Source organism: Coffea arabica, chromosome 10c (assembly GCF_036785885.1).
Source record: "Coffea arabica cultivar ET-39 chromosome 10c, Coffea Arabica ET-39 HiFi, whole genome shotgun sequence".
Lineage (NCBI taxonomy): Eukaryota > Viridiplantae > Streptophyta > Magnoliopsida > Gentianales > Rubiaceae > Coffea > Coffea arabica.
Genome location: NC_092329.1, coordinates 14,093,139 through 14,103,255, shown reverse-complemented (window position 1 = coordinate 14,103,255; position 10,117 = coordinate 14,093,139). Strand labels below are relative to the sequence as shown.

The following is a 10,117-nucleotide window of genomic DNA, read 5'->3' as shown; positions in this document are numbered from 1 at the left end:
TTGCATCATTTGCATCACAAAATATCACTCTACCAATTTGAGGTAAATTTTTTGAACTTAACTTGGTAGTTTAAAAATTCACCATTAGCATATTTTTTACTTTATTTATACACTTTAAATGGTGAATTTGTGATGTTAGTTATTGATGTATATAGCTCCATTATGCTTATTTAACATTTTAAGCATGTTTAGATGATCAAATGTGTGATGATCTATGCAATGTTCACTTTTTGCATATTCCTATTTATGATCAATGTAGTAATTGGTCTTGGAATGTTGTTAAGCATAATTGGACAGTTCAAATTGCTAAAATGTGACTTGTTTATAATGCTTACATGTTTAAATTCATTATATGGTGATATTTTAGACAATTTGGTTGCTTAATTTTCATATAAAGCATGATTGGATGATGAATTTTGAATACGTGAAGAATTTAGCAATTTTAATGGTATTTTAGGAGTGAAATTGAACATGTGCATAATGTATGTTTCTTAGATTGAGTTTTGCTCCTAATTTTGTTATTATATGGTGATACTATAATTACCTAGAAAAGGATATATGCTTATACTTCATATTTTAGGTAAAGAGGATGCTAATTTTGTTAAATGCATAAAAAGTTAGAAAAATATGGTGTGATGATGTGAGAAATTTTTGGCAACGAATTATTTGCGACAACTCTTCTTGCCTTTGTCACTTTTTGCATCTTTTGACCTTTTCATAGTCTATTTGCAATTTTTTATTCTAGGTTTTCTTACTAATGGCACCTATGGAATTCGTGAAGTTCATGGCTTGGATTTAGTACATTTTGGATCAATGGCTCGTGAACTTCATACTCTGACACTTCAATCTCAATCTTAGGAGAGTATTTCTTTTTTTTTTTTATCTTGATTTTCCTTTTCATACATTGAGAACAATGTGGATGTTAAGTGTGTGTGGGGGGGGGAGAATTGAGATTATATATGTTGGTTGTGATTGAAATGATTTGGAGTTGCCTTGGAAATATTTCTTGCACTTGAATGTTCTCCATCTTGAGGTTGTTAGCAGGGAGTTTATTCTATTTATAAAGGGAAACTCTGCCAAAATTTTTTCAAAATCTTATCCAAAATTATAAAATTGCCCCAAAAAGTTTTAAATTTTTCAATTTTATCCAAGAGGTAACAAGTTCCATACTATTAGTAACTCAAATTTCTTCTACTTTTGAGATAAATATATGTGATTTGGAAATTTTTTTTCTCATTTAACTTGAAAATGACTATTATGTGATTATAATTTGTATATTTATAGGAAAGTATACTGCGTAAAGTGGAGAAAATTATGTCTACATTTTGCAAATTTGATGAAATTTCTTCTCTTTACTTGATTTTACATAGTTAAGTGATAAATATGGCCAATAAGTGGAATACTCTTCTCATGATTATGCTTTTCAGGGACTAACTTTGAAAAAAAAAAAGAAGAAAGAAAAAGGAAAAAGAAAAAAAGAAAAAAGGAGAAAAAATAAAGTCATAAAATGTTTGGCATTTGGCATTTGCCGATGGGTGATAAACCTAAGGAGTACACTCACGAGAGTAGAAGTGCACCTTTGTGGTTTAAGTGACTTGTTTCATGTAATTTCATAGAAGAAATGAACTTGTAGTTAATTCATAACCACGGGAGTAGGTATGGTTTAGTTACAAGTATAGTTGATTCACTGCAAAAGTAGGTTTTATATACATTAGGAAATTATGCCATAATTAGTCAAGATAATAGCATTCACTTAAACAGTAATGTCATTAGCAGAAGTAGTAAGGAATTCCATACTTCTAGGAATTTCTATTGTATTTTTGTTACTTTTATACTGTAGATTTAATTTCTTGTATTTATGATAGTCTAAATAATAAAGGAGTTCGAAAAACATCGGTAATTGACCATCTTCCTTGTGGGATTGACACCTAATACCCTTATGCTCAATAAACGACTTGTATACTTGCGAAAAATCACGTGTGGGGTATTTAGGATTTTATAAATGTAAAAGTTGATTGTGGATGAACTAATTGATTTGCGAAAAATCACGCGCTCATCAAATTTTCCAACCAAATTCAACAGGTTGCATTTAAAGTATGCCGACAAGACAAGATGTTCAGACAACTTGCAAAGGATCGATCCCAATGAAAAAAAGACCCTGGATCTTTTAGTGAACTGTTTAGCCTATCTAATTGTTACAAAAAATCCCATACACGACCCAAACCCGCAAAAAACCTTGAAAAAATCCTCCTTTTACAAAAGGAAGTACCAGTCCAATAAACAACTGCCTCCTGTAAAGCCACCACAAGCCACAGGACCAGCCCTATCTACAATCATTTGTCACAAATGTCATAAACCAAGACACATAATTTGATATTGCAAACTCAATCAAAAAATCAATACTCTAGGACTAGAAGACCAGATCAAAACCCAAATATCAAACTTCTAATTGAATCAGATACTGAGGATTTTGAACGAGAGGAAGACTATGTCAATCAGTTGGAAGATGATGATATTTCATCATTCTCCCAAACTACCAATGATGAAGATGAAAAAGAAGGTCCTACGGTTAATGTGTTAACCAGAGATCAAAACCTTCTCTTAGACATCATTGAAGATATTTCTGAAATAAAAAAAAGACAACTCTACTTGAACAAATTCAAAGAATCCCTAAACCAAACTTCAACCACTTTAAATCCTTTATCCAAAGACCCAAAACTCCTCAAAACCTATAATCTCACAGATATTCTTGATAGGTTTCCTTCTAAACCTACTAAGCCATTAACCGTTTAGAATCTTCAAACAGAAATTGATATTCCCAAAGAAGATATCAGAACAATCAAAGCCAAGCAAGAACTTGACAGTCTTGTTCTTCTAAACCTAGTACCTGCCAAAGAACTCGCAAATTCAAACACTCAAGATGACACTGAATTCTTAAACGAATTATCCAAGAAAACCTATTACTAATTAGCGATAATTATGTAATCAAAACTAAAGCCTTATTTGATATTGTGGCAGACCAAAATTGTATTCTTGAAACCCTTGTTCCAACCCAATTCTTTGAAAAAAAAAAAATCAAAGAAGGGCTTAGGGGAGCCAATGGCTCTAAACTCGATATTAGCTTTAAACTGTCAAATGTCCAAATCCAATTCTCATCGTTATCTATCCTAGACACATTTTTCCTAGCCAAAAAAAATTAACCAATAATATCATTTTAGGAGTATCCTTTATCAATCAATTAGTTTCTTACTTAACCACCATTGAGGGCATAATACCCCGGCTCTTTGATCCTAATGCCCTCCTACCCTTTTCTAACAAATGAAAGATAAACTAACTAATTCCTTTTTTGCAGAAACATGATAGACGAAGAAAGCTCATCATCATACCATCCAGAAAAGAAACAAACAAACAATTGTTTCTTTGATGGATACTCTAATTGGTTGCAAACCTCTAATGGAAAACTAAACAACAATCAAACCATTGATTATGGCCAAACATCAAATTGGGATTGGATTCCTGATGAATCAACCTCAAATTGGATACTTGATGAAACAACTTCAAACCAGTTCCAAGCAATTGATGAAAAGTCAACAATAAGCCAAGCTCAGGAAACTGAAGATGATGAAAATCCATTTTTAATTTCTGGAGACCCTACTACTCAATCCTTTTGGATCAAACTCAGAGATGATGCTTTCTCGTGCCTCTAGATGGAGTATCACTATATTGAAAACGAGCGAAAAGAATCCAGAATCAGAAACTTTGATAGTGTGTACTTTAACCAAGATCCTGGCGAAAGAAATCCTAGCTACCACATACATAGATACAACCATATTGGGGTAACAGACTCAAACTACTCGTTACAAACCCTGAAAGAACAGTGGTTCATGAAAGAAGAAATGTTGAAAGGATGGCCCTCAACAAGTATTTACTTGAGAAACGGGGAGTCATTAATAGGCAGCATTACAAGAAATGGGTCAAAGAAGCATTAGAAAAATTATCAGCAACCATTTCTAAATACATAAACAGACGCTTCTAAGGACATTCAAGCTGGTTCAACCCGAACAAGAACAAACAAATCCAGAGAAAATCAATAAAAAATTATTCTCACTATAGCACCGGAAGTCACTGTAGTTGTCTGGCAAGTTACTGTGCAAATACGACAACAAATTAAAAATAAACTGTACACTATAGCGAGCACTATAACGATATTGTACACTGTAGCAAACAATCAAAATCACTGTAGCGAGTACTATAATAACTCGAAAAAATTATTATAAATACCCCTCAATTCCAATACAAATGCATATCATTTTTTCAACTCAACTTCTCTCTAAATTTGATAAAGATCTATAATCGGGTCAGATAATCAAACTACAATCAACCTAGTCCTAGCACCTATTTTTTCGTGCAATGTGAAGTAAGGTACTGCCTTTTTTGTATTGTTGTAGTGTGGTCGACAGACCATATAGTCATGTATCTGAAATGATGGAGTTCTCCAACTAATTCTGCACAGATATTTTTGCTTGCCATTATTGAATTCTCAAGGATCGCAATATAGAATCTTCACTTGTGAAGGTACTATGTAAAATGGGCAGAATAGCTAAAAATTGCATCATGACGCACTCTGCACAATGAGTAAGACGTTTCTAAATGAATGCAGCTTCGACTTTGACTCCACGTGCAAACTACATAGGATAAGGATTATTCAGACTATGCTGATCTTTTTTTTTTTCTTTCTATAGAGTAAGTGTTCATGCCCAATCACCATATAAATGTACTTATCCACATTCATGGTCTCTTGCATTTAAACACTTTTAACGAGCTTAAGTTGAATTTTAAAATCATGCACATAACACAAATTTAAAATTCAAATTCAAATTATGTACATGTGACATATATTTAAAACTGCTATTATAAAAAATTACTACACTTTTAATGCATAAAAAGTTAATCCATGATTTTGTAGTCTACGAATGCTTTGTCATGTAAAATTGACCAGTTCCGAGAAAATTTTGACATCAAGATGATCATTTCAATTATTCTCTTAAGTATCTTTTAAACATGGTTGATACTACAAGCTGATCATATAGTCATTTTCGAGCTTAATGGCATAGCCTGTGTAATCAGCAAAGGGATCCACTACTTCATCCCACCTCCCAAGAAGTGGCATCTGTTTCTTAGCTTCCAAATTTCTGCATCCATCCATTTTGGGGATAGTCATGTGAACAAAGGAATCAAATCAAGGTTATGTATTAGTCAGAGTGGAGGTATACATAAAAAATCTATCCCAGGAGTGATCCTGACACGAGGAATCATTATATCCCAATTTTAATCAGAAGTTCAGCATTGATTATGCTCAAAATAATCTTATGCTTTGCAGATGTGCAATTAACAATTCCAGAATTAAAGCAGATTATGCTGATCTGAACTGATAGAAAGCCATCTGGGCTTCAATGACAGATTAAATTACTCTTGCGAAAAGTCAACATGAAAGTTGTTGTTTGTACCAAGTCTGGATCGTGCAGTTTGGAAGCATGATTAAGTGATAGTAACATAGGCATCCTGGTCTATGCCTGCAACAGAGATGACGAAGAGTAAAGCTATATGGAGAAAATATCTTGTCAATCAAATATCATAACGAAAAATTCTCCATCTTTACGTTTTTATCAAGATGGAAAAGAATTTAATCAACTCTTGGCTCGTGCTTTCTTATGAAAAATTTTTCTTCTCTTGTAATATTCTTGTTCACGGGAAGTAAGGAGTACTGTTTGATGAACATTCGGAAGATTGTGAAATTAATTGCATTGCTTTGAAAGAGTTAAGTAGCTCCATAATCCACATAGAGATTCTAAAAAAAAGCGTTTATTTGAGCTTTTTCATTTTTCTTTTTTGTTTGGAAAATTTGTGTTTAGATTAAAGATTGATTGAAAATTATTTAGGTTTTTATGGTGTTAATTACGTTTAATAAAAAGAATTTTGCATTATCAATGCAGTCCAATACGATCCGGTGTAGGATCTCGATTTTAAAGATCTTGATTTTGTTTTGGACTCCTATTTGTTTATTAGATGAGGAAAAAGTAATACTACTACGAGGGCCACATAGGGCTTACCTCCTAAAATTACATTAATGGAATATATGCCATTTGCAATTTTTCTAACCTGAGAAGACCATTCAAAACACTAGAAAACCTTGGAAAACATATCCAAAGAATAATTGACTAGAACTATCATAATTCGCTAATGAGTTTTTCCAGAGTCGAATTCTCAAAACATGTGAGACATGAAAAGATTTGCCAGCAATTAACGATATTACCTGAGATATGCCCAGACCAGCAGCATGTCCTGGAGGTCCATCATCAGAAGTACTTCATGTGGCCAGCGAATTTTTGCGCATGTAATAACACTTTGCTAAATTTTCTTATTACATGGAATGCAAGGCGAAAAGGACAATGACCAAGGCTAGCTAGGCCTTGAGTGATTTTGATAGCACACAAACATTTGGCCAGTTTTTCAATAAATAGCAATAGTTTCCGTACTGAAACATCAATAATCTTTTAGAGGAAGTGTGAGAGCTCAAAGTTCTTCCAGTTAGTAACAATAATGGCACCTGCTGTATTCGTAGCAAGTCTTGCTATGTTTTGGCTTTGACGTCTTCATTTTCGAGTGCATATGATTACTTACAGGATTTCTGCGTTGCTGTGCCTGATGCAACAGTAGCAGGTAGTCCATTTCCAAACTACATATTTTGTGTCCTAAGGGCACACGATAAAAACACAAAAATATAGAGGGTGAACCTATTATGTAATTCATACGTTAACACCCACCTCATGAATTGCGTAAGCTTTACCTACAAATTTTAATCTTTTGCATAAAACTCAACACTAGGCATACTCTTATCCTGTGACCTTAATGCATAAAGTAGTAGAACCCTTCATAACATTGGTGAGGAAAAACTTTATTGAACAGTGGGCAAATTCTTATCCTGTGTCTTCGGATCGGTTGCTTTGGCAATTGTCAAAGACATTTCTTGAGAGCATTTTGAGGTGACTGGATCACATAGATATACATGATTTATCGTACTTTAATATTTTGTGCAGTGTTTGTGAATGGAAAGGTCTGCAAGGACCCAAAACAGGTAACCGCCTACGATTTCCTAGCTACCGACGATTTTCTGTTGAAGAGCTAAAGATATTCAACTCTTTTTTTTATTCTATAAATAACACCATGGATATTTTTTGGTATTCGAAAATTTGGTAACTAACCAAGAAAAGAAAATGAGGAGTACTTACTCCCTTACACTGAGCATAACAAGACAATCTGTGCCTCTATTCTCCTACACCATCACCCCAAAACGACAGAGGGACCAGCAGACCACCTAAAGGCTGCTAACCTCAACATCCTCACTGATCCACCGCACCCCTGGCACTCCCCATGAATCCAATAAGATGGCAGACCGAACAATCGCCGGCACTTGGTGATCCTGATAAAAAACCTGGGAACCCATTAACCCAACCGCTGCAAGCCTATCTGCGGGTACATTGGCCTCCCGGAAAACATGGTAGATGGCAGCAGAAAACCCCTCCAGAAGATTTCTAACCTTCCTTAAATTATTACATAATGGCCACTTTGCAACCGCCCCTGATACAACCAACTGAACCAAAGCCTTGGAGTCTACCTCCACCAACGAAGGAACCACCCCTCGTTGATGACACAACTGCAACCCAACCAGGAGCGCCATACACTCTGCCTCTAACACCCCCTGATCCCCAAACTCCTTATAAAATGCAAAAATCAATTTCCCCTGATAGTCCCGCAGCAGCCCCCCACCCGTGGCCTTCCCTTGAATCACACTGGCGTCCGAATTCAATTTTAACTTTCCACAGGGCGGCTTATTCCAGGCAATCGCACACGGGGATCTTCGCCTAGGATCACCTCTGACCAACCGCAGCCACTCACAATCTGCATCACCCCTGAACTGGGACCGATGAAGCCTATTAGCCTTCCCCAACTGTTCTATAAAATTATCCACATCTCGAATTATCCCATTGACCTCCCAACGCCCTCCTTGAAAACGCTCCCCGTTCCTAGCCAACCAGATAAACCAACACACCACAATTGGCAATATCACCCTAATATGATTCTTCGCCGATGCATCTGAAGTTAGAAATCAAATATTTAAATATTTAAATATTTAAAAAGGAAAAAGAAAAAAAAAAGAAAGATAACGGGAAACTATTAATATTGCTTGGTGCCATCATAATCAAAGATGGATTCTAGAATATCTAATTGAATGCACAAAAAAGTTTGTTTATGATATTATGTAGTGTACAAGTAATAGATCGAATTGTGTGCAGCTAATATATCTATTTCCTATATAGGATACAATAATACCACTTTGTTTGAACATTAAAATTTGATTAAATCTACGTACGATCGTAGGCGACCAAAAAATAAAGATGAATGGATAAATTTTATTTAAAGAAAAAGAACATTAATTTCAAATTGATGCTATATTAAATCTAAACAAGCTCTGATTTTGATTTTTGATACTCAAACTGATCTCTTTTTTTTTTTTTTCCAATTCCGACTTGTTTGATCTAAATCTAGGCATCTTTATTATTGCAATATGTTTATTATTGCAATTTCCTTTTCTCTTATTTATGCATGTGAGAGAGATATTTGCATCCTCTAAAAATATTTAAATATTGTAGTTGTATCCTTATAAATATTACACTTTGTCCCAAACTTTTCACAGAGTACAAGAATACTTCCTTAAATATATTTTTTTTTACAAGTCCTGCTCCCTTCCCTACCCAATCCCAATCTCTAGTAGAGTCGATGATCCTATAGTGGTAATTTTTTTAAATATATATATATATATATATATATATATATATATATATATATATATAAGTGCAGTGTAAACTAATTTATTTTTCATTAAAGGGTCGCTGTGTCTTTTAAAAAAAAAAATTAAACACCTTAGAACTGCTTGCTATGGAGAAGCTTACGAAAAGGATACCAAATACTACGCGCCAGAAGCAACTACACAGCCAAGATTTATTACAAATTTTAAACAGACTAACACTTTTTAACGGGAAACTGACAAGTCCAGCTGTTATGCTGGTACGATAGTAGTATGTTTCACATTTTTTTGGACGCTTGGTAGTTCATCTAACGTTATTACAAGTGCTCAATTTCAAGCAATCTTCGAAGCTGTCGTGCAAATGCCATCACAGTCACGTCTTCTTGCAGTTGCGCTGCTCGCATGGGAAATAGCGGTGGGAATCTGATCCAGAATCCGGATCATCATCGTCATCATTAACTTGATCAACTTGAACCGCAGGAGCAGCTCTTTTGTGGTTAGGACCAGTGGTAACTTTTTGGCTAGGATTTGCATCATTCAGAAGCTGACGGCCATGGAAAAAAACCCTCTTGGCGTTTGCTTCAAGAGATCCCATAACCAGCAGAAGAGCAACAGAAGCAACTAGCAAAGTCTTCATGATTACATTACACAACCTGAGAAAAAGGATTAATGTTGTTAAAGGTCAAACTAAAGAAGAATAAGAAGCCAAGAAAAGCACAAGAATTAGGGTTGTAAATAAATGCCTGTATTAGTTAGTCGAAAGTTGGTACCTGTACTTGCTTGTGGTGTGAGAAAAATGATTCCAGAGTTTGAAATATATATAGAAGGATGATTCACTGTGATCTGAATTTACTAGTGGCCTACCAAGGTTACAGTTTAGGCACTTAAGGAAAAAGGTTGTAAGGGAAGATTAACAATAATTTTATGCAATTGGAGGAAGGTGTGGCCACCAAACAATAATGACGATTAAAATCCATAATTGAGAACCTATAATGCTGACCTTCATTATTATATTCTGATTTTTTCAAATATGTTTCCTAGTTGGGGGTTAGCCTTGAGAGTGACAATTAATGTAAATGAATCTTTTTTCGCCCCTATTTATTGCTTATAAACCCTTTTTATTGTCACTTTGGAAATATTTGACAGGATGTCAAATCAAGGTGAAAGAACATCTACATGAAAAAATTTCCTATTTCCATAGAGTTTTGTTTGCCCAAATTTTTTCCCACTAGTTTATATCTAAGCTTTTAG

The 10,117-nt window shown here is 34.6% G+C and overlaps 1 long non-coding RNA gene across 1 annotated transcript; it reads right to left on the bottom strand.

Annotated features, from left to right (window-relative positions):
• Positions 1–9,038: 9,038 nt before the first annotated feature.
• On the bottom strand, positions 9,039–9,649 carry LOC140015562 (uncharacterized). The gene is made up of 2 exons (XR_011822204.1): positions 9,610–9,649; positions 9,039–9,519 (listed from the first exon to the last, which is right to left on the bottom strand). It is a non-coding gene; the product is annotated as an uncharacterized lncRNA (long non-coding RNA).
• Between the last annotated feature and the right edge of the window lie 468 nt (positions 9,650–10,117).